Genomic DNA, 26,474 nt, shown 5'->3' with positions numbered 1-26,474 from the left:
TTGAAAAAAAGTGTAATGATAAAATATACTTTAAGTTAGTGTTTTAAAATAAAGTGTGTGTGTGTGTGTGTGTGTTAAAAATATCTTTAGTTTAGGGCACCTGGGTGGCTCAGTGGGTTAAGCCTCTGCCTTCGGCTCAGGTCGTGATCTCAGGGTCCTGGGATCGAGGCCCGCATCGGGCTCTCTGCTCAGCAGGGAGTCCGCTTCTCCCTCTCTCTGCCTGCCTCTCTGCCTACTTGTGATCTCTCTCTCTCTATTTCAAATAAATAAATAAAATCTTTCAAAAAAATATCTTTAATTTACAGACAGTAATTGGCATTGTGTGGATTCACAGACCCCTTTATATAACTTCAATACCTCCCAGCTCCTTCACCTACAGATTGAGTTCTACTGGGCTAGCATAGGGTTTTTATAAGGAGGGTCATTTTATAAGAGATTTGTTTATTCATTGAGCAGATATTTATTGAACTAAGGGCAAGGTGTTGTTTTAGACTCTGGGACTGTCGCTGTGAAAGAAACAAAGCCCTTTTTGTCTGAAAGCTTATATTCTAGTGGGAAGAGAGAGACAAAAAATAATATATACATAACTATGACATTTCAAAGGTTGTTAAGTGTTATGGAAAATAGGGAGGGCCTGGGTAGGCTAAGAAGACTATTACTCAAATAGAATGAAGAGAGAGAAGCTCTCTAGTCTGGAGATACTTGAATAGACCTTTGAATGCTTTAGAGCCATGCAGCTCTCAGAGGAAGAGTGCTCAGGTCAAGGGAACTGCTATTGCAAAGCTCCAGAAATGGGAGCATGTTTGTTGTCCTTGAGTAACAATAAGAAGATAGGTATGGCTAGAGTAGGGTTAGAGAGGTGGAGGAGTGGTAGAGGAAGAGGTCAGAAAGGTGGTGGGTAGCCAGCCATAGCATATAGGGTCTTGCAGGCCATTGTGAGTGTTTTGAATTTTACCCTACATGAAATAGAAAGAAGCAATTGGAGAACTTTAATTAGAATAGTGACATAATCTGACCTATGTTTTAAAACTATCACCATGGCTGGGGTGCTCCGGTGGCTCAGTTGGTTAAGCGGCTGCCTTCGGCTCAGGTCATGATTCCAGGGTCCTGGGATCGAGCCCCGCATCGGGCTCCCTGCTCAGCAGAGAGTCTGCTTCTCTCTCACCCCCTCTCTCTGCAGCTCTGCTTACTTGTGCTTTCTCTCTAGCTCTCTGTCAAATAAACAAAAACAAACAAACAAACAAAGTATCACCATGGCTGTTTATGAAATAAATTATTAGGTAAGAGTTGAAGCGGGAGACTAAACTGTAGAAATCCAGGCTAGAGATTTAGTCAGATGTTTCTCGCTGGTTGAATAAAATTAAGACTGAGAACTGACCCTTGGATTTGGCAATGTGAAGGTACTAAAGAGTATATACTCAATTTGGTAGGCAATAAAGAGCCTTTGAAGATTTTATAGAGAAGTGATATCATCAGCATTGTACTTTATGAAGATCTGTTGGTAGTAGTAGATGAGAAAGATTAGATTAAATGGAAAAAAATCTGAGGATAGAAAGCACATTTTAGGTGCCCATTTTATTAAAAGAGTATGGGGTAGCAAAGGTGGGAATGGAAAGAAAGGTTCTTTCAGAGTCTGAATTGAAACAATTAGACAATTGAAGGGATATAGGACAAGATAGAGACAGAAGAGTCAAAGCTAAATTTTTAAAAATTGTGTGATTAGGAAAATTGTAGTTCCATTAATAGAAATAGTCAGGAACAGAAAATGGTATCTGTAATCTTGTCTGTCATAGCTTTGAAGTTCTAGACATCTAGGTTGATCCCAGTGCTCACCTTTCAATTATTTTTTTTAATGATCTTCTATTAGCAGTTCCTCCTTTGAGACTCCAGAGGCATCTGGCGAATCATGATCTTCTGACTGGCAGAAAGTCAATTCACATTTTTGGAGGTCTTGGCAAAAGGATCCATAGTTCTTCTTAGAATAAACCTTTGTTACGTTGCCTTGTGGTTTATATTGATGATCCACACAAAATAAGAACCATGCAAAAAATTCCTTAGTTTCCTTTATGTGCTAACTTTGAGGTGTGCATGGTAAGTTTCGGTGAAGATGTCCTTCAGAATGGAAATGCAAGTGTAAAATATAGAAGGGCAATGAAAAATGAAGATTACAAGGTGAAAACTAGGTTGCTATCAAACTAGATAAGAATTGCAAGGGAAAGAATGTAAAAAGAGAATATTACTTATAGGTGCTGGAAGAATTCTACATAGCAGGAATGTTAATTTTAAAAATTGGTGGGATTGGAGGAGGAGATGTACATTTGAAAGCTATTGAGATTTTAAAAGTTTTCGCCATGTGAAAGAACTGATAATTATGTGATATGAAAGAGGTGTTAGCTAATGCTATGATAATCATATTGCAATATATAAATTTATAAAATCAACATCTTATATACCTTAAACTTATGTAATGTTAGATGTCAATTATATCTCAATTTGAGGAAAAGGGAAGAAAATAAACAGAAGATATCAAGAAAATTCCTCAAAAAGAAAATTTTTGTTAGTCATCTTGATGGACCTATATTGAAGTGGAATATAGCATGCTATATTCAGAGCATGCTGAGAGTGGTTTGGTGCTGCTATAACGACAAATAAACAAGAAGGTTTATGAAGTTTGAAGGAACAGTCTGGAGGATGAGTGTGAGAAAGTCCAGGACCTGGAAAAAATTAGGAGAAAGGAAAAAATGGAAGGGGATGGAGTAGATGTTGGAGTTGAAATGAGACAGGGGCTAGGACCCCAAGAGAGATGATCAATGATAAATTTCTGATTGTGGATATGGCTTTGGATTTTTAATCACATCTCTTTGATTTTAGGATACCATGATAATGTCCATTTAATCAAAGCTTTTCAGGACAAAATATGACAAAATATTAAATGTAGATAGATTATAAACAAATCAAAATTCCAAATACATTGAAATGGGAAAAATGTATCTTTGAACAGAAATAATTCTACTTGAGATCTTTTGCTATGCTGTGCTGTGCTGTGATACAGTATACCCTCTTATCTCATGTTGTCACTGAAACGTCAATGAAGATGTATGATCATAGTTATAGTATGATTAGATTTTATGAGAATAAGTGTTTTAGGGAAGTCAGTAGAAAGTATTCTGTGTTGAAATCAATACAGAGTAAAGCTGAGGAAACACAAGAGATGATACATGAGAATTCAGGAGAAGCAAGAGATCTGAGGAGGTGACTCGATATAATGTAAACACCCTTAGAATTTATGAAGATATTAGGTGTGATGTGGGAGAAATTTTTTTCCACATGTATGGTGGTAAGATAGGTATTATTTCCATTTTAATTCACATAGTATATTTTAAAAGTATGTGTCAATGGAAAGAGGTGGTGACTATTTTGGGGACATTTAGTTTGTAAACACATGGGTCATGACATGTTTGAGGAAGAAAAGAAGAAACGGACATAAGGAAAGTGGTAGAAGAAAATAATCTCTGTATGACTTTATATCTGAACTGGTTAATATGTCATTGAATTTGTTGACCTTTCAAAGTCTCTTCAGTCCTGTAATGCAATGATCTACCTGTTTTTTTTTTTTTGGGGGGGGTAAGGGATAATCATTCCAAAAACTGTCTTTACTTTCAAATCAGAAGAATGTTAACTTTGTGCTTTTGGAGGATGAAATGGATATGAGTCCTCTTTACCTTTCTTGTAAACCTGTCCAGATCACAAGTTCTCAAATTGATCAAATTGTTAGGGAAGTTGGCAGAAAAGTTCAACCATTTATACTCTGAGTGAAGGACAGTCATTTCGTTCTCTGACACAATGTAATGATGAACCCTGTTTGTTTGTCTCTCATAACTGCCATAGAATTTGTTCTTTGCACAATGATGTATGTGCGCATGCATGAATGTTTGTGTGTGTGTGTATTGCATTTTCCCTTTGAAGACTCTTAGTTTTCTTTGAAAATGTATGTCCACAGGTAAGCTATGGATGTGTAGTATGCATTTGCCCCAAATAATTTTAAGAGAATTAATGCTTGTCATCACCAAGGACTTCCTATTTCCTAATTTTCTTTCTGTTACACAAGCAAGTAGGCATTAGGATATAGAACTTGAAAAGAGCTTCAAGAGCCCCATGTCACACAATGAAACGATATTTCAGTTTTATATGCCAAAATAATATATATATATATATTACAAATAATACCTTGGTTCAGAAATATATGAAATATTAACATATACTTATTATATAATATAACTGTGTACTTAGTTGAAAATTGTTGAGGACTGTATATAAAATAGCACACACCTCAACATAGTGCACATTTGAACTCAAGAAACATCAATTTAACTAAAATGTCAGTTTATTGTTTAAACTTTCTATGAGCTTTAGGTTACTATTGCTAGTTTCAATCACAAAAAATCAGGGACACCTGGGTAACTCAGTCCATTAAGCATCTGCCTTCAGCTTAGGTCATGATGCCAGAGCCCTGGGATCAGGTCCGGTCTTGGGCTCCCTGCTCAGTGGGAAGTCTGCTTTTCCCTCTTCTCTATTCATGCTCTCTCTCATGTAAATAAAACATTAAAAAATCACAAAAAATCAAATTTTCTTTTTTTCAAGTTGTATGGTTTCGAATCACTGCAGATTGAATCTTTATCGTCATATTAAAGTATAAAGACTTAGAAAGCTTGCCAGAGATATCTTATTTTTATCATTGACCTAACTTTCTAATCAGTTTATGTTCTTAAAAGTTAAGGGGTTTTAAGTAGTACTACAGAAAAAAAGCATATTGCTCTAATATGAAAGTTTTTAATGTTTGCTTTGTAGATGCAATATATAGATTTTAAGCTGTTTTGCGATTCATATTTGACCTAATATGTATTCATAACTATTTTAGTTGTAACCACATGGCTTTCATTTTGCATGCCTAATAAGGTTAACTGATGAGTCAGACTAATGATATTACTTTATGCTTCTCTAGTATCTTTCATCTACAGATTACTAAATACTTGGTAAATATTAATTAAACATCACAACACACCTTGGAAGAAAGGTAAGTATTATTAACCTTTTATGAGGAAATTGATACAAGGGGCTTAGGTGAGGCAAATATTAGATATATAAAATTGAGTTTATAGGATAAGGTGCTTAATAATGCTTCTTCCTGGGTACAGGAAGAGAAGCATATGTGTAATTACTACAAAATAACCAATGTTTATGGGGGAATGTAAATTGTAAGAGGCCCAGAAGCCTTTGTGAAATTAATTTTGGAGATTAGGTATGAAACTGAGGCTCCTGATTATGACAGTGTGTATCACCTAGTACCCAAATTTATCTTCTTCCTGATGAAGAAAATCAGGTTAGGATTACTGCTACATGCTTGAATTTAGTAACTCTAATAGAATCATATGATCTGGGTGTTCTAGCACAGCCCTGATTTCAAGTGAGCTGATGTGCTCCTCCCATTAGTGGATTCAAAGTGTTCTTATTGTGTGACCTGATTTTTGGTTTGAGAATTGAATCACTATAGCTATTATGGCAAGTTTTGAAACTTTGTGTCTTATCCCAAAATGAAGTGGGTATTGAGCAATTATCAGGTAATTTGGGTGATTTAGATAGCTGGCTTATCAGTTGCAAATTTCTTTCAAATGCTAGTAACACAGAGAGGAATTGAACAAGATGAAATTTTATTTTTCTTTCATAAAGGAAGGCTGAGGAAAGGTAATACAGGTTTGTATGGGGTGTCTAAAGTGTCATGAAGGATCCAAGATCTTACTCTTTTTCTCTACCATCCATAACATGTGTTTCCATCCCTGAGGTTGTCTTAGGGACCGAGATGGTTGCTAGGGTTCTAGATATCAATTACTTGTTCCAGATAAGGAAGTAGGAGGGGCAAAAATGTATACTCTAGTTGTCTGTCTTAAGGAGAGTTCTCTGAAGGCTCACTTAGCATTTATTAGCAATCCTTAATTGCAGGGGAGGTTAATAAATGCAGTCATTTTAATTGGACATACCACTACTTGGAATAAAATCAAAGTTTTATTATTAAGGAAAAGAAGAGAATAAATCAGATACTTGAAAAGTATATTTTACTTTACAAAATCCTAATTGCAAAAGGGTGTGGACATCTAGTAGTAATTAACATTTAATTTTTTTTTATTTTTGCAAGAATGCTTAAGATCTATTCTTTCAGCAAATTTCAATTACACAATATAGTATTGTCAACGATAGTTACCATGCTAGATATTAGATCCTTAGAACTTATTTGTAACTGGAAGTTTGAATCCTTTTACTAACTTCTCTCCATTTTCCTCACCCTTCCCCCAGCCCCTAGCAACCACTATTCCTCTTATTATTTCTGTAAGTTTGGTTTTTTAAAAAACAATTCCACATATAATTGATACCATTCTGTCTGGTTTGTTTATCTTTGTCTTTCTCTGTCTGGCTCATTTTATTTAACATAATACCCTCAAGGTCTATCCATGTTGTGGTAAATGACAGGATTTCCTTTTTTTTTTAAAGAATGAATAGACTTTATTTGTGTTTGTGGATATGACATTTTCTTTCTTTTTTATGATTTTTTTTTTTTTTTTTACTTTTTATGCTTAGTTGAAGTATAGTTCACACACAATATTTTATTAGTTTCAGGTGTACAATTTAGTGATTCAACAACTCTATATGTTATGCTGGCCTCACCTCAAGTGTAATTAGCATCTATTGCTGTAAAAGTTATTTACAGTATTATTGACTATATTTCCTATGCTGTACTTTTTATCCTTGTGACTTATTTATTTTACAGCTGTAAGTTTGTACCTCTTAATACCCTTCACCTATTTTGCCTATCTCCCTACCATCCTCCCCCCTGGTAACCACTAGTTTGTTCTCCATATTTACAAGTATGTTTGTTTTTTCTTTTTTCATTTTTTAATATTTCAGATATAAGTAAAATCGTATGGTATTTATCTTTCTCAGTCTGACTTAATTTAACTTTTTAATTAATAATTTTTATTAGCATATAATGTATTATTTGCCCCAGGGGTACAGGTCTATGAATCATCAGCCTTACATACTTCATAGCACTCACCATATCACATACCCTCCCCAATGTCCATACCCCAACCACCCTCTCCATACCCCCTTCTCCCTTCAATCCTCAGTTTGTTTTGAGATTTAAGAGTCTCTTATGGTTTGTCTCTCTCCCAATCCCAACTTGTTTCATTTTATCCTTCCCTACCCTCAACCCCCTCACCTCTCAACTTACTCGTATCAGGGAGATCATATGATAATTATCTTCCTCTGATTGACTTATTTGGTTCAGCATAATACCTTCTAGTTCCACCCATGCCGTTGCAAATGGCAAGATTTCATTTCTTTTGATGGCTGCATTGTATTCCATTACACACACACACACACACCCACACACACACCCCCCACACATCTTCTTCATCCATTCATCTGTTGATGGGCATCTATCTAGGTTCTTTCCATAGTTTGGCTATTGTGGACATTGCCGCTATAAACATTTGGGTGCAGGTGCCCCTTTGGATCACTAAATTTGTATCCTTAGAGTAAATACCCAGTAGTGCAATTACTGGCTCATAGGGTAGCTCCATTTCCAACTTTCTGAGGGATCTCCATACTGTTTTCCAGAGTGACTGCACAGCTTGCATTCCCACCAACAGTGCAGGAGGGTTCCCCTTTCTCCACATCCTCACCAACATCTGCTATTTCCTGACTTGTCAATTTTAGCCATTCTGACTGGTGTGAGGTGGTATCTCATTGTGGTTTTGATTTGTATTTCCCTGATGCTGAGTGATGTGGAGCCCTTTTTCATGTGTCTGTTGGCCATCTGGATGCCTTCTTTGCAGAAATATCTGTTCATGTCCTCTGCCCATTTCTTTTTTTTTTCTATTTATTTATTTATTTATTTATTTATTTATTTATTTATTTGACAGTGAGAGACACAGCGAGAGAGGGAAAACAAGCAGGGGGAGTGGGAAAGGGAGAAGCAGGCAACCCACTGAGCAGGGAGCCTGACGTGGGGCTCGATTCCAGGACCCTGGGACCATGACCTGAGCTGAAGGCAGATGCTTAACAACTTAGCCACCCAGGAGCCCCCCCTTTGCCCATTTCTTTATTGGATTATTTGTTCTTTGGGTGTTGAGTTTGGTAAGTTCTTCATAGATTTTGGATACTAACCCTTTATCTGATTATGTCATTTGCAAATATCTTCTCCCATTCTGTCAGTTGTCTTTTGGTTTTGTTGACTGTTTCCTTTGCTGTGCAAAAGCTTTTGATCTTGATGAAGTCCCAGTAGTTTATTTTTGCCATGCTTCCCTGGCCTTGGGCGATATTTCTAGGAAGAAGTTGCTGTGGCTGAGGTTGAAGAGGTTGCTGCCTGTGTTCTTCTCAAGGATTTTGATGGATTCCTGTCGCACATTGAGTTCTTTCATTCATTTGACATCTATTTTTGTGTGTGGTGTAAGGAAGTGGTCCAGTTTCATTTTTCTGCATGTGGCTGTCCAATTTTCCCACCACCATTTGTTGAAGAGACTGTCTTTTCCCATTGGACATTCTTTCCTGCTTTGTTGAAGATTAGTTGACCATAGAGTTGAGGGTCTATTTCTGGGCTCTCTATTCTGTTCCATGGATCTATGTGTCTGTTTTTGTGCCAGTACCATACTGTCTTGATGTTTGCAGGTTTGTAATAGTGCTTGAAGTCTGGAATTGTGATGCTACCAACTTGGCTTTCTTTTTCAATATTCCTCTGGCTATTCGAGGTCTTTCCTGGTTCCATATAAGTTTTAGGATTATTTGTTCCTTTTTCTTGGAAAAATTGATGAGATTTGATAAGGATTACATTAAATGTATAGATTGCTTTAGGTAGCATAGACATTTTCACAATATCTGTTCTTCCAATCCATGAGCATGGAATGTTTTTCCATTTTTTTGTGTCTTTTTTTTTTTTAAAGATTTTATTTATTTATTTGACAGACAGAGATCACAAGTAGGCAGAGAGACAGGCAGAGAGAGAGAGAGAGAAGAAGGGAAGCAGGCTCCCTGCTGAGCATAGAATCTGATGTGGGGCTCAATCCCAGGACCCCGGGATCATGACCTGAGCCAAAGGCAGAGGTTTTAACCCACTGAGCCACCCAGGTGCCCCTCTTTGTGTCTTTTCATTTTTATTTCTCCAGACAGGGTTTCTCTAATATCTTCTTTGCCTTTTTTGAGCCCAGCTAGCACCTGGAGAATCATTATTCTGAACTCTAGATCTGACGTATTACCAATGTCCCTATTGATTAGGTCATTAGCTGTCGGTAGTGTCTCTTGTTCTTTTTTTTTTTTTTTGGTGGTGTGTTTTCCCACCTCGTCATTTTATCCATATAAGAATATATGAATGCAAGAATAAAATACTAAAAGGGTGGCAAAGACCCCAGAAGAATGTATGCTAACCAAATCAGAGGAGACCCCAAACCCGGGAAAGAAGAAAGAGGGTAAAAAGAAATTAAAAAAAAATATATATATATATATAAGAACAGGCCCACCCACTTGATTTTGGGTGTATTTTGGTCTCTTAGAAGAAATTATCTCTCAAAGTTTTAAAGAAAGAAAAACATATATATACTAAAATAAAGGTAAACATGATGAAGGGATGGAATATGACTGTAAAGATAAAAATTTAAAGAATTCTAAAAAAAGGAATTAATAAGTTGGTTGGAAAAAGAAAGAAGAAAAAAAGAAGAGGGTGAGAGAATGTGCTCAGGCTGGAGACTAGATGAAAGCCTTGTGCTAGATTTAGAGTAAATTTTGACCTATTAGAAGAAATTGTATTCAAAAATTTTTAGGAAAAAAAAAACCCATATGTATACAAAAAATAAGGTTCAATACAATAAAGGATAAAATATGACTATAATAATTAAGGGTTAAAAAGATTTTTTTTTCCCAGAAAGGTATTAAGATAAACTTGTTAAAAAATGTTTAAAAAAGAAAGAGGAAAAGTTAAAAAAATTAGAATAAGAAAAAATAAAATTAAAAAAATTTAACTTGACTTTGCAAGACTAAAGGATCATGGGGAGAAAACCATGAATTCCGTGCATTGCTTTCCCCTATCTCTGGAGTTCTGCTATTCTCCTTGATTGGTGAGCTTGGCCTTGGCTGGATGTTCTTGCTGATCTTCTAGGGGAGGGGCCCCCAAACACTATAATAAGAGAAGAGGAAGGACACTATATCATACTCAAAGGGTCTGTCCAACAAGAAGATCTAACAATTTTAAATATCTATGTCCCTAACATGGGAGCAGCCAACTATATAAACCAATTAATAACGAAATCCAAGAAATACATTGACAATAATACAATAATATTAGGGGACTTTAACACCCTCTCAATGAAATGGACAGTGATTCTCAAATGTCTTTGCCCGAAGTGGAATTGCACCACCCTTGCCATGGGCCAGGCTAAGAAATCTGCTCGAGTTCGCTCTTGGGAGTTTTTGTTCCCTGAACACTTTCCATTGAGCTCTGGAGGATGGGAATGAGAATGGTGTCCTCCCAATCTCTGGCCTGGAGGAACTGAGAGCTCAGTGCCCCACTCCTCAGTGCACTCTCAGGAAAAAGTGATCAATCACTCCCGTCTCTCAGGTCTCCGGCGTGCTCTGAGCTCACCTGGCCTGTGACGCAGCATTTTGGTTTCTGATGCACAGCCCTGTTTGGAGTCTCTCCAAATCGAGCAGATTCCTGCCTCTGGAGGAAAAAGGTGAGTCTCTCCGGATCTGCCACTTGTGGGCTCAAAGAGCAGTGGTCCGACTGTGTCATGGATCATCGTTTAAGGTAACCCGGAGCTGAGATCTCACTCCTCAGCTCTGTCTCTGTAGCTGGCTTCCCTGCTCTGATACCTGGGAGCTCTGCCACACTCAGACACTCCTGATCTTTCAATGACTGCATGGGTCCTGAGACCACACTGTCCCTGCAATGGCTCCACCCCTGCTTAGCCTCTGGAGTGATGTCCCTCAGTGAAGCAGACTTCTAAAAGTTCTGATTTTGTGTTCCATTTCTCCACTGCTTGCCAGGAGCCGGCCCCTCCCACCATGGTCTATCTTCCCTTGGCTTTGGATTCACTTCTCTGCACATCCTACCTTTCAGAAAGTGGTTGATTTTCTGTTCCTAGAATTGCTGCTCTTCTTCTCTTTGATCTCCTGTTGAGTTTGTAGGTGTTCAGAATGGTTTGATAAATATCTAGCTGAGCTCCTACAACCTGATGTCATCTCAGTCTGCTCTTCCTCCACCATCTTGTCTCTCTCCTCATTGACCTGATTTAATTTAACTCTGAGTAATACTCTCTGATCCATCCATGTTGTCATGGATGGCAAGCTTTCATTCTATTTTATGGCTGAGTAATACTCCATGGTGTGTGTGTGTGTGTTTGTGTGTATATACCATAACTTACTTATTTATTTGCCTATGGATGGATACTTGGGTTGTTGAGGAACTTACCTCTAAAACTTTCTCTTAGGAGTTTTATCATTTTAGGTCTTAAATTTAGGTCTTTTAATCCATTTTGTGTTGATTTTTGTACTTGGTGTTGACAGTGGTCCAGTTATTCTTCTGTATGTGTCTGTGCAGTTTTCTCAACACCATTTATTAAAAAGAATATCCTCCCCCTATTGTATATTCTTATCTCCTTTGTTATAAATTAATCACCCCATGTATGCATGTTTATTCCTGGGCTGTCCTGCACCACTACCACTGATCTATATATCTGTTTGTATGTCAATACCATACTGTTATGATTACTATAGGTTTGTAATATAGTTTGAAGTCAGTAAGTGTGGTGCCTTCAGTGTTGTTTTCCTGTCTCAAGATTGCTTTGACTATCTGGGGTCTTTTGTGGTTCCATACAAATTTTAGATCATTTTTTCTGTTTCTGAAAAAATGCCATTGTAATTTTATAGCGATTGCATTAAATCTGTGAATTGCTTTGGGTAGTATGGACATTTTAACAATATTCTTCTAATCTGTGAGCCCAGAACACATTTCTTTTTTAAAGATTTTATTTATTTATTTGACAGAGAGAGAGATCACAAACAGGCAGAGAGGTAGGCAGAGAGAGAGAGGAGGAAGCAGGCTCCCTGTTGAGCAGAGAGCCCGATGTGGGGCTCGATCCCAGGACCTGAGATCATGACCTGAGCCAAAGGCAGAGGCTTTAACCCACTGAGCCACCCAGGCACCCCCAGAACATATTTCTATTTGTTTGTATCTCTTTTGATTTCTTTCCTCAATATTTTACAGATTTTAGCATATAGATCTTTCACCTTCTTGGTTAAGTTTATTCCTAAGTATTTAATTCTTTTGATACTATTGTAAATTGGATTTTTAAAAATAAATTTCTTTCTTATAGTTCATTATTGGTATAGTGAAATGCAGCTGATTTTTGCATGCTGCAACCTTATGTATTTACTAGTAATAACAGGGTAGTAGACATCCAAACAATTGTGAGGTGATATCTCATTGTGGTTTTGGTTTGCATTTCCCTGATGGGTATTAATGTTGAGCACCTTCCCATGTACCTATTGGCTATTTTTATGTCTTCTTTGGAAAATTGTTTATTCAGGCCCTTTGTCTATTTTAATTGTGTTATTTATTTATTTAGGTTTGGGGCTGCATGAGCCAGTTGGGATTCTTTGTAACTGGATGTGATCTTTAAAAAGTAAATGATCGGGGCGCCTGGGTGGCTCAGTCGGTTAAGCCTCTGCCTTCAGCTTAGGTCATGGTCTCAGGGTCCTGGAATCGAGCCTCACATCAGGCTCTCTGCTCAGCAGGGAGCCTGCTTCCTCCTCTCTCTCTGCCTGCTTCTCTAACTACTTGTAATCTCTATCAAATAAATAAATAAATAAAATCTTTGGGAAAAAAAAAGTAAATGACCAATTCCATATTTGATGCAAACATACAGTCAGGTGGACTTTGATATAAGGTATGAAGGTAGTTTAGAGACATATTCTAAAAAAATTATAGTTAAGTATTTCACAAATTCCAAGAGCTTTGTTATTTTACTGTTGGGTTTCAATAGCTGAATCTATAGAGAAACACAGATAAGGGGCTGAAGGAAGTCTGTAGTTTATTTATAGGGCAAAAGGGGGTTAATGTTGGAGAAGAATAATATTTGGAGCTCAGAGGTCCTTCTAATGATAGCTGTATGCTTAGGCAACAATAAATATATGATGTATCCTGCGTATGTGTGGTGGTAACTTACAACTTAGGAAGTCACCCCTATTTTATTATAAACTTATAATATGGTAGGATTGTTGATGGGTCAGCTCTCACTAAACTTTATCTTTTGTTTACTTAATGGAGATTTGGAAGCTTATGTGTCCTCATTTGAATGAAACTCATCTCCACTTTATCTGTGCCTATGGACTTCTCCATTTGTTTTTGTCCTGAAGACACAACCGGTCACCTTTCAGGGCACTCAGTTTGTTGAAGTTTTAAAGGTCTCCAGAAGTAATTGTTCTGTTACTTCCTTGGTTTGGAACGTAATTAGAGCTGGATAATAGGGTCAAACAGATGAAATAAAGATGGGACTCAGTTTTGTAGTTAACAGTGGTTTTCTTAGAACTGATCCCAGAAATAGGCAGTCCTCCTGGCTACCTGTGCGCCTTGCTCTCCAGAGGCAGTCTCTTTCTCCTCAGGTGACATAACTCATTGTTGAAACCAAGATGTGTTTGAAGTAAAAGAGGGTGCTAGTAGGGTGAAATGTCAAGATTGTTCAGGGAAATTATAACATGAGGTCACTGACTTTTATCTCATGATAGCAGTCAAAGTAGAAAACATACCCTCTTTAGGCAGGCAGACCCAAGAGGAAGGGGAGGAAACCTATCACACAGTTCCTTCTCCCTAACACACTAATCCCATAAAAAGTTCTTCACCCCCCAAGGGAGAATTGAGGGATAGTCCAGGAAGCCAGCTATGCTCATGGAAAATCCATCCTCATAGAACCCATAGAGAACAGTAGAGTTTTCTGACTAGGCTTATCTCTAATATTTTACACAGAGAAGGGACAGAGTGGGCCAGAAGAGTGGTGAGCAAGAGCTGATTGTTAGCTTCTCACTCCACATTCAGAAATACTTGGTAGATTGAAACTAGCCATGAGGGGAGTATGTATACCATGGCATGATTTGGCAAACTACAAACCATGACCTTCTTTCTTCTCCTCTGGTAGAGCTATTTGTTAAAGATCTGTCAGCAGACTACTTGGCCCTGGACTGGAGCTTTATTTCTTCTGGGTTTATGGTTGCTCCCTCCCCCTGCCCCCATCATCTGGTGGAAATATTCTTGATCAGTGATTAATGGCACATTTTTCATTGCCATGGAAAAAAACTTCCAACCTTTGCACATTTGTATGCTTCTCAGGGGTGTACGCCATTGGGCTTGCTCCCCATCAGCCTAAACAGCTGCTGTGCTGTCTGTGCTCTAAGTCCTCTGTCCTAGAAGAACCAAGGAACCCAAGGATGGATTTTCCATTTGGTACTAAGGCTGGCCATTCAGTGCAGACCTTTCCAGTTCCTTGCAAAGTCTACCGAGATGAAAAGCATAAGCATCACTTTGATGCTTTTAGAGTCTTCCAGGTGTTGATAATGAGAAACAGGCTTGTTCATGGGGACCTGAAATTCCTGGCAATGGTATTATCAGTAAAATTGCAAAATCCCTGAGTTTTAGAAGTTTGGAAGCTTTGAATGTGAGTTCTATTTATGCAATTACAACTGTGGAACTTTATAAAATAGATCTCATTGCTTGGAGGCTCTTTTATTTTTTCCTTTAATTTTTTGGAATGTTCTTTTAAAGTGGGAACAATATTCTTCAATTATAAAATTTTGGGGATAAATAATATAGCATGTGAAAATGAGTTGTAAAACTTAAAAAGCTATGTTAACATAAAGTAATAAGGCATTATAAGGAGAGCATATATTTTGTGGCCAAAGGAGAGATAAGTTCTTTCTGTCACTTTAGTTAATTATTTGTAGGACAGGAAACAGCTGGATTATCCATAAGGCTGATAAAGCCTATGTGTAACCCTAATCTAGAAAAGGAGTATTGACTTATTTTTTAGAGGAAAGATTTTCTATCTTCCTCAAGTCCCTCAAACAAATTTACCATTATTGGAAAAGCAGGAACTTGGGTATCTTTATGCTTATTTTAATGTTTTAAAATTATAATTTGGAAGGAGTTGGATATTGAATTAAAAAAAAAATCACATAGAATTTCTTAAAAAAAACCAAAACCCCAAAACCTAATTTCAGCACTGAAATGATTACTACTTGGTTTCTTATACCTTTTTTTTCCCCCCAAAGATTTTATTTATATATTTGACAGAGATAGATGTCACAAGTAGGCAGAGAAGCAGGCAGAGAGAGGAGGAAGCAGGCTCCCGGTTGAGCAGAGAGCTCTACTGAGCTGAAGGCAGAGACTTAACCCATGGAGCCACCCAGGCATCCCTTTATACCTTTTTAAAAATTTAATTAATTAATTAATTATTTTTAAAGCAAGCTCCATGCCCAACATGAAGCCCAATGCAGGTTTGAATTCATGACACTGAGATAAAGACCTAAGCTGAAATAAACGTTTGGACACTTAACCATCGGAACCACCCAGGTATCCCTAGATTCTTGTACCTTTTAATATCTTAAACAGGACTGAGGTAAAAGGAAGACTTCAGAGGCATGTTTTGTCATGTACTTTGTACAGAACGCACAAGGGCTGTTTTTTCCCTCCACATTGCAGACATATCCTAAATATAAAATTACTTTAGTGTAATGTTCCCTTGTAAAATACAAAATAAATCATTTAAAATTTTTAATTGGAAGTATGTTTGTCTTCTGTTTTTTTTTAAAGAAGGTAAGGAAAAATGAAATCCTTCAGGTTTGAGACTTTTAAGTGTGAGTTTTTCAGATGTATCTTGGCCTCCCTCTAGTGGTTGCTGAGGTAAGCTGAACGAAAACCAGGGCCAAAGAGCTCATTTCTTTGAGTCAGAAATAGGGTTTTGAATATTTAAGACTCAGTTTAAATGACTGGAAAGCATGTAATGAATCTCAGGTTTTGGCATTTCTTTGATACTCAAGCTAATTTGAATTTGGGTTCCTATCATTTTTTTAAAAATATTTTGTTTATTTATATGAGAGAGTGACATAGATAGCGAGAGCATGCAGGAATTGGGGGGAACAGCAGAGAGAGAGGGAGAAGCAGGCTCCCAGAGCCCAACCCTGGGGTTGATCCCAGGACTCTGAGATCATGAGCCAAAGCGGGTGCTTAACCAGCTGAGTCACCCAGGTGCCCCTCTGTTGTTGATATTATTTGAACTTTATTTGTGATTAATTTTGGTGGTAAGGGTGTGTGTGTTTCTGTATGTGTATGTGTATGTGTTTGTGTATTTTTCCCACAGAAAATGGACCCCTGTGTCCAGTTATAAATTTTAAGTTTTTTATGCCTTATGTAATATCTTCTGGTACAAATTCTAGGAAAAAGATTTTTATGACTACATTTTTGGCCAAAATTGAAATTGCTGCCAATTTACAGGGAACCCAGAAGACAGAAGAACATGGTAGAATATACTGAGGACTAGGAGGAAATTGGGAAGATGGCAGAGTAGAAAATCCCTGAGCTCACCCTGTCCTGTTTTGAACTCAATATTATCCACATCCAAGTCAATAAACTGGAGAGCCATCTGAAGTCTGGCTGAGCAAACTCCACAGCTAAATACACAGGTGAAGTGTATCTGAAAGTTTAGGAAGGTTAGAAAGGTAGACAGAGGCTGCCCATAGGAGGAAGGGAAGCTACATTTGGGAAGAGGGCAGAGAAACAGGACCTCACACCAGGAAGTTCACACGGGAAGACTAATTCCCATGGCATTTGGCTTTAAAAACCAGAGGGAAAACCAGTGGGGCTTGAAAGGCAGAGCTTTGGAGGTCAGCTGACTCAGCCCTGAGGGTGAGTGATAGCTGGTCTCCACCCTTAAAGAAAGAGCAGCCTGTGTGAAGAGGCAACATGAAAAATGACATTTTAAACAAGGGTGGGTGGGTAGCATATGGGAGACAGATCTGAGCATGTTGATCTCTAAGCATGTTGGGGGACTTCTCCAAAAACAACAGAGCTGGCAGGGGTCATTTTATTCCCTCCCCACCCTGCCCCTTAAGCATAGACACTTGCTGGAGGTGGGGCTGCAGAGCGTCACCAAATCTGCTAGTAGCACACCACACCCACAAGCTCTCCTGAGGACTCCAAGCCTGCTGGTCTCTGCCCCTCTACTCAAGGCAAATTTTGTGAAAGCTGAGTGGGCAGCCTGCCTAGCCACCAGGTGCACAGCTGCCACCAAGTGCTGTGCACATTTGCCCTGCCACACTTAGCTGTGCACCCCCAGTCACCCTTGTTTGTCTATACCAGCCCTGCTTTTCTGATGTGTGGCTGCCAGGTGCAGAGCCATGGCCATGCCATGTCCTGCCACCAGCACCAGGCCAAACTGTTGCACATGCCCAGCAACATGGCCCAGCCCCTGTTGGGCGCTGTGCCCAGCTTTATGCTCCTGGCTGCCAGGGTGCAGATTCTAGCCACTCCAGTGCTTTAGGAGATTCTGCATAGGACTAGTGGCCCAGGGCACATATTGCTAACATCACTGCCATGCTCTTAAATTCCTCAAGAGGCACACACCTCACACAGCTGGCCTGTCTGGGTCCCACTACCACCACAGAGAGCAAGCACAGCCCGCAACAGGCAGAGAGTCAGTGCAGACGATGACACTCAGACATAACAGCAGGGCATAAACAACACATATAGGATATTCTCCTCAAGTGCCAGGTTCTGATGAACAGGGGACACTGCACTTCAGGGCTCTACAGGATTTCCTCTTTAGAAAGTCACTACTTTCAAGAGCAGAAGACATAGCTGACTTTCTTAACACAGAGAAATAGAGAGAGACAGAATGAGGAAATGGAGAAATTTATCTCAGATGAAAGAACAGGACAAGGCCATAGGCAGAGATCTATATGAAACAGATATAAGTAACATGCCTAGTAGAGTTTAGAGCAATGATCGTAAGGATACTCACTGGACTTGAGAAAAGAATGGAAGACATGAGTGAGATCCTTAACACAGAGGTAAAGAAACATAGTAGAGATAAAGGGTGTAATAAATGAAAATAGAAACACACTTGATGGAATAAACAGCAGGAAGAAGAGGAATGAGTTAGGACAGAATAATGGAAAGTAATCAAGCTGAACAAAAGAAAGAGAAAAGAATTATGCAATGTCAGAATAGATGTAGGGAATTTAGTGACTCCATAAAATGTAATAACATTTGTGTTAAAGGAGTCCCAGAAGAAGAAAAGAGAAAAGGGGGCAGAAAATTTATTTGAAGAAATAATAGCTGAAAACTTCCCTAATCTGGGGAAGGAAACACATACCCAGATTCAGGAGGCACAGAGAACTCCCAACAGAATCAACAAAAGCAGACTTACACCAGGACATATTGTAATTAAATTGGCAAAATATAGCATTAAAAGCAGCAAGATAAAGGAAGTCATTAACTTACAAAGGAAAATCCACAAGGCTAGCAGATTTTTCAGCAGAAACTTTCCAAGCCAAAAGAGAGGGGCCTGATATATTCAAAACACTGAATAGGATAATCTGCGGCCAAGAATACTCTATCCAGAAAGACTATTATTCAGAATAGAAGGATAAATAAAGAGTTTTCCAGACAAACAAAAACTAAAGGAGTTTATGACCATGAAACCAGCCTTGCAAAATATTAAAGGGGATTCTTTGAGTGCAAAGGAAAGACCAAAAGTGACAGTTTAAGGCAGAAAAAACCCCCACACAATCAGTAAAAATGCATATTTCTGTAAAAAATCAGTCAAGACTTACAAAGTAAAAGAATGTAAAATATCATAACATACCTAAAATGTTTGGGGGAGAGGAGAAAAGAGTGAGTTCATACCTAAATGACCATCAACTTAATACAGACTGCTATATGCAGAAGAGGTTAAATACAAATCTAATGTTAACCATATTTCAAAACCTACTAACAAATATGCAAAGAATAAAGAGAAAGAAATGCAAATATATCACTAAAGAAAATTTAAAAAGGGGCGCCTGGGTGGCTCAGTGGGTTGAAGCCTCTGCCTTCGGCTCAGGTCATAATCCCAGGGTCCTGGGATCGAGCCCTGCATCGGGCTCTCTGCTCAGCAGGGAGCCTGCTTCCCCGCTCTCTCTGCCTGCCTCTCTGCCTACTTGTGATCTGTCTGTCAAATAAATAAATAAAATCTTAAAAAAAAAAAAGAAAATTTAAAAAACATGAAACACAAGAAAGGATCAGAGAAATCTTCAAAAACAGCTACAAACTAGTAATAAAAAGGCAATAAATACATACCTATCAATAATTACTTTTCATGTAAATGGACTAAACATTCCAATCACAAGAGGTTGGGTGACAGAATGGATAATAAAGGTAAGACCCATCTATATGTTGCCTACCAGAGGCCCATTTTAGACTTAAAGTCACCTGCAGATTGAAAGTGAGAGGATAAAGAAACATCTATCATGCAAATAGATGTCAAAAGAAAGCTGTTGTAGCTTTATATCAAATACTTATATCAAACAAAGTACACTTTAAAACAAAGACTGTAGCAAGAGACAATAATCACAAAGGGAGCAGTCCAACAAGAAGATATAACAATTATAAATATTAATGCACCCAACATGGGAACATCTAAATACATAAAACATTTAAAAAGATATAAAGGAAATAATTGATAATAATACAATAATAGTAGGGACTTTAACAGCCCACTTATATCAGTGGACAGATCATCTAAACAGAACATCAACAATGGCTTTGAATGACACACTGGGCCAGATGGATTTAACAGGTCTATTCAGAATATTCCATCCTAAAACAGCAGAATACATGTTCTTTTCAAGTGCACATATTACAGTCTTTAGAATAGATAACATAATAGTGCACAAAACAAGCTTCAACAAACTTAAGATCGAAATCATACCATGCATACTTTCAGACAACAATGCTGTGAAACTAGAAGTCAACAACAAGAAAAAATCTGTGAAGACTACAAATACATGAAGTCTAAATAACATGCTACTAAACAATGAATGGGTCAACTAAGAAATAAAAGAAATAAAAGAAGAAATAAAAAAGCACATGGAAACAAATGCAAATGAAAACATAATGGTTCAACACCTTGGGACGCAGCAAAAGCGGGTCTAAGAGGGCAGTTTGTAGCAATACAGGTCTACCTCAAGAAACAAGAAAAATCTCAAATAAACAATCTAACCTTGCACCTAAAGGAGCTAGAAAAAGAACAACAAACAAAACCTAAAACCAACAGAAGGAAGAAATAATAAAGATTAGAGCAGAAATAAATGATATAGAAACTAAAAAAACAATAGAACAGATCAATGAAACCAGGAACTTGTTCTTTGAAAAAATAAACAAAATTGATAAACTTCTAGCCAGGCTTATGAAGAAGAAAAGAGAAAGGACTCAAATAAGTAAAATCAGAAATGAAAGAGGAGATATAACAACTAACACCACAGAAATACAAACAATCATAAGAGAATACTATAAAAACCCAAATGCCAACGAATTAGATAACCCAAGAGAAATGGATAAATTCCTAGAAACATATCAATGGCTAAAATTGAAACAGAAGGAAATAAAAATTTGAACAGATCAATAACCAGCAAAGAAATTATGTCAGTAATCAAAAAACTCCCAGGGTGCCTGGGTGGCTCAGTTGGTTAAGTACCTGACTCTTGATTTTGGCTCAGGTTATGATCTCAGGATTGTGAGATGGAGCCCCACATTGGGCTCTGTGCTGGGTGGGCAGTCTGCTTAAGATACTCTCTCTCTTTATCCCTCCCCTCCTCCATCTCAAAAAGAAAAAACAAAAAGCCTCCCAAACAGAAGTCCAGGATCAAATGGCTTCACAGGTGAATTCAACCAAACGTTTATAGAAGAGTTAATAGCTGTTCTTCTCAATCTATTCCAAAAAAGAGAAAAGGAAGGAAGACTTCCAAATTCATTCTGAGGCCAGGATACCAAATACCCTGATACCAAAACCAGATAAAGACAGAACTAAAAAGGAGAACTATAGATCAATGTCCCTGATAAACATAGATGCAAAAATTCTCAACAAAATACTAGCAAACTGAACTGAAAAATATGTTTTAAAATGTCATTCACCATGATCAAGTGGGATTTATTTCTTGGGTTGCAAAGGTGGTTTAATATTTGTAAATCAACCAATGTGATACATCACATCAATAGGAGAAAGGATAAGAACCATGTGGTCATTTTAACAGATGCAGAAAAAGCATTTGATAAAATATAACATCCATTTATGATAAAGACCCTCAACAAAATAGGTTTAGAGAAAACACACCTCAACATAATAGAGGCCATCTGTGAAAAACCTACAATTTACATCATCCTCAGTGGGGAAAAACAGAGCTTTCTCTGTAAGAATAGGAATAAGGGAAGATGTCCTCTATCACCTTTTTAAAAAATATTTTATTTATTTATTTGACAGAAAGAGAGATCACAAGCAGGCAGAGAAGCAGGCAGAGAGAGAGGGGAAACAGGTTCCTTGCTGAGCAGAGAGCCCGATGTGGGGCTCGATCCCAGGACTTTGAGAACATGACCTGAGCTGAAGGCAGAGACTTAACCCACTGAGCCACCCAGGCACCGCCACTATCACTATTTTTATTCAACATAATACTGGAACACCTGGCCACAGCAATCAGACAACAAAAAGATATAAGGGGCATCCAAATTGGTAAGGAAGAAGTAAAATTTTCACTATTTGCAGATGACAGGATACTATATATAGAAAACCCTAAAGACTCCACCAAAAAACCATTAGAACTGATAAATGAATTCAGTAAAGTCTTAGGATACAAAATTATTGTACAGAAATCTGTTGCATGTCTATATACCAATAATGAAGCAGCAGAAAGAGATAGTAAAACATAACATTTACATTTGCATTAAAATACCTAGGAATAAACCTAACCAAAAAGGTGAAAGACTTGTTTTCTGAAAATTATGAAATACTGATGAAAAAAATTGAAGATGACACAAATAAATGGAAAGACATTCCATGCTCATGCAATGAAAGAACAAATAGTATTAAAATGTCTATACTTCCCAAAACAATCTACACATTTAAGGCAATCCTTATCAAAATACCAATAATATTTTTCACAGAACTAGAACAAACAATCCTAAAATTTGTATGAAACCACAAAAGATCCCAAATAGACAAAGCATTGTTGAAAAAGAAAATCAAAGCTAGAGGCATCATGATTCCAGACTTAAGTTATATTACAAAGCTATAGTGATCAAAACTCTAAGGTACTGGCAGAAAAATAGATCGATAGAACAGAACAGAAAACCCAGAAATAAACCCACAATTATATGGTCAGTTAATTTTCAACAAAGCAGGAAAGAATATCCAAAGGGAAAAAGTCTCTTCAACAAATGGTGCTGGGAAAACTTGACAGCGACATGCAAAAGAATGAAACTGGACCACTTTCTTACACCATACACAAAAATAAATTCAAAATGTATTAAAGACCTAAATATGAGACCTGAAACCATAAAAATCCTAGAAGAGAACATGGGCAGTAACCTCTTTGATATTGTCCATAACAACTTTTTTCTACCTATGTATCTTGGACATTTTAACAAATCTTTTTTTTTTAAGATTTATTTATTTTAGAAAGAGAGAAAGAGCATGAGCAGGAGAGACAGAGAGAGAGGGAGAGAGAATCTTAAGCAGGCTCTGTGATGAGGGCAGGCCCTGATGTGGCACTTGATCTCATGACCCCAAGATCATGACTTGAGCTAAAATCCAAGAGTTGGACACTTAACCAACTCCACCCCCCAGGTTCCTCTAGACATATGTCTCTTGAGGCAAGGGAAACAAAGTAAAAGTAAACTAATGGGACTACATGAAAATAAAAAGCTTCCACATAGGGAAGGAAACAAACAACAAAACTAAAAGGTGATTTATGAAATGGGAGAAGATATTTGCAAATGGCATATCTAGTAAAGGCTTAGTATCCAAAATATATAAAGAACTGACACAACTCAACACCCAAGAAAACAAATAACTCAATTGAAAAATGGGCAGAAGACATGAATAGACTTTTTTCCAAAGGAGACATCCAGATGGCCAACAGACACATGAAAAGATGTTCATCATCACTTACCATCAGGGAACTACAAATCAAATCTGCAATGAGATATTATCTCACACTCGTCAGAATGGCTAAAATCAACAACATAAGAAACAACAAGTGTTGGCAAGGATGTGGAAAAAGGGGAGGTGTCTTACACTGGTGGTGGGAATGCAAACTGATACAGCCACTATGGAAAACCACATGGAGTTTCTTCAAAAAGTTAAAAAGAGAAATATCCTCCAATCCAGCAATTGTACTATTGGGCATTTACACAAAGAATACAAAAATATTAATTCAAAGGAATATGTGCACCCCAATGTTTATAGCAGCAATGTCCACAATAGCCAAAATATGGAAAGATGGAAAGAGCTCAGATGTCCATTGACAGATGAATGGATAAAGAAGATGAAAGGATAAAGAAGCCATAAAAAAAGAATTAAATCTTGCTATTTGCAACAACATGGATGGAGCTAGACAGTGTAATATGCTAAGGGAAATAAGTCAATTGGAGGAAGACAAATAGCATATGATTTCACTCACATGTGAAATTTAAGAAATGAAACAATCAAGCAAAGGAAAAAAAATGAGACAAGTTAAAGCAAGAAACAGACTTTGAGTTATAGAGTACAATCTGATGGTGACTATGGGGCAGGGGGTGAGGGATGGGTTAAATAGGTGATGGAAAGTAAGGAATGCACTGGAATAAAAATCAAAATAAAGAAAAAGAATATACTGAGAAGATGTAATCAATTAAACAGAAATTCTACAGGACATTCAAGCACAATTCTTCAACAAAAAAATTGCAAGAAGAAAAAAAAGGAGATGAAAGTGGAACCTGAAAATTAAAAGAGACTTAAAAGACTATTATTATTTCCTAATCGGTTCCTTATTTGCATCCACATTAATATAAGCGTGGTGAAAAAAGTCTCTTTGTAAGATTTATGAGATAATTAAGTACTTGACACTACATGTTTGATATTATCAAAGAATTATTTTTAGATGTGATATGGTATTTTAGTTATGTTTAAAGACAAGTTGTTATCTTTTAGAAATTCACATTAAAATATTTATAAATGAAATTATATAACACCTGGGATTTGTTTCAAATATTTGTGGGAAAAGCAGATGGATGGAGATGTGAATATGGCAAAATTGGCCATGGGCTAATGGGTGTTGGCCTTAGATGGATACATGGGAATTTATTATATCATTTTATCTACTTTTGAGTATATTTGAAATTCTCTGTAATTAAACATTAAAATCTCTATAAATTGGTTACAATGTTTTTACAAGATTGGGCCCCCTGCACCCAAATCAGTCTGAAATAAAGCATGACCCTTTCAGGTTTTAAATTAAATTATTTCTCCTCAGAATCCCCAAGATAAACCCAGACCACATCCTAATCTCCAACATACGTGTTTTGCCATTCATTCAACAAATAGTTATCAAGTGCCTAATATAGGTTTAGGGATAAGCAGTGTTGATTTAAAAAAAAAAAAAAAAAAAGCAAGCAAAAAAAAAAAAAAAGAAGAAGAAAAGGCAATAGTTCCTGCCTTCATTGAGTTCACAGATTAATAGGTTTTAATGATCCAGGCTAAGACTGTAATTAATAACAACTCTTTACTGAAAGTTTAAAGATGAAGGACAACGTAAGTCACAACTTCTGTACCAACCAAGGCTGGGTTTCTATCCATCTCTTGGTCTAATTCCATTTGCCTAGGGGCTATTTTTTCCCCTACTCTTGTAATTATTCTGGACTAAACATGACTCAGAATCTAGGACAGATGAACTTTAAGGACCCAGAGAGAGAATATTTTTCTAAAAAACTTATATCTGCTTCCCCAAGTTCTCATTTCTTGCCAGGATTAACGTTTTTTCTAGGAACTTAGGGAAAAAAAACCCCTGGAATTTCAAGACAGGTAGAATGGGCACAAGCTTTAAAAGTTAGATTAAAAAAGAATGTGGAGGCAAATTTCAACCCTTTATAAGGTAGAATTTTCTAACCATTTTTGCTAGCCAATGTAAGGAGGTAGGATAGCTATTTGTCAGGGATACGGAAGAGAAATTATCAGTGGGTGGGAGTTTAAACTTAGCTAGCCAAAACTCCTGTTTAGTTGCTAACATTACACTCTTTGAACAATGAAAATGGGGACGTTAAAGGCACTGTAACATCTGAAAGGAAGAGGAATTTCAGGGTTAGAGATGTTTTGCTCATGCTTCTAAAATCACATAATAAACCCTCAATTTATAGGTAAGATGGATGTAGGTGAACATTTAGGCATCAGGGTTCTTATATGTGTCAGTAGATAGGACACTGTCCCTAGAATATGGGAGCAGTGGTGAAATCATCTCTTGCAGGTCCTATATTCTCGGAAGAGACTCGAGCAGATTCTTCTCTAAGAGCAGTTTCCCTGGAACTCCTGAAGTGCTGTTATCCAATGGGATGTCCTAGGTCATCTAGGATAGTTTGATTCATCCTGTAGGCTGGTCTCAAGCAGACAATACAGGCTATGTTACCCACCAATCATAGACTTTGGCACACCACATTTGATGTATTATTACTACTTAGGTTAGAACTAACTCTTGAAACACCACCTCCATCAGTCACTATATTAGGGTTAGCTAGATTATGCTGGATGACAACTGTGAAATCTTAGTGGCTTATGGCAGCAAGATGTATTTCTCAGTTTACACTACATGCCTGTGGGTTGGCTGGAGTTCTGCTCAAGTCTTCTTCCTCTGCAATCCATGACCATGGAATCGCTACCATCTGAAACATCGCCAATCACCATGGTTGAGGAAAAGAGTGAATATGAAAATGCATACTGGCACTTCTCGAAATAGTGTTTTGGGTTCTGGGTTGTAGCATTTTTTTTTTTTTTAAGATTTTATTTAGTGCTCGCTTTGGCAGCGCATATACTAAAGATTTTATTTATTTGATAGATACACAGTGAGAGAGGGAACACAAGCAGGGGTAATGGGAGTGGGAGAAGGAGAAGCAGGCTTGCTGTAGAGTGGGGAGCCCAACACGGGGCTGGATCCCAGGACCCTGAGATCAGGACCTGAGCTGAAGGCAGACACTTAACAACTGAGCCACCCAGGCGCCCCATGGGTTGTGGCATCTTAACTGTATTAGGACTGGGATCCAGGAATAACTGGATCCAGGCTTTCACTAGGAATCTCTCTTCACAAGATCCTGAAAAAACAAAAAA

General features: G+C 37.5%; 1 protein-coding gene across 2 annotated transcripts in view; it reads left to right on the top strand.

The window, feature by feature from the left end:
* Positions 1–26,474, top strand: part of MAPK10 (mitogen-activated protein kinase 10) — a 585,543-nt gene that overhangs the window by 72,350 nt on the left and 486,719 nt on the right. The gene's annotated exons all lie outside the window — the stretch shown is intronic.

This window comes from Mustela erminea, chromosome 2, assembly GCF_009829155.1.
Source record: "Mustela erminea isolate mMusErm1 chromosome 2, mMusErm1.Pri, whole genome shotgun sequence".
NCBI lineage: Eukaryota > Metazoa > Chordata > Mammalia > Carnivora > Mustelidae > Mustela > Mustela erminea.
The sequence above is the reverse complement of the archived record's forward strand: the minus strand, read 5'-3'. Positions and strand labels throughout refer to the sequence as shown.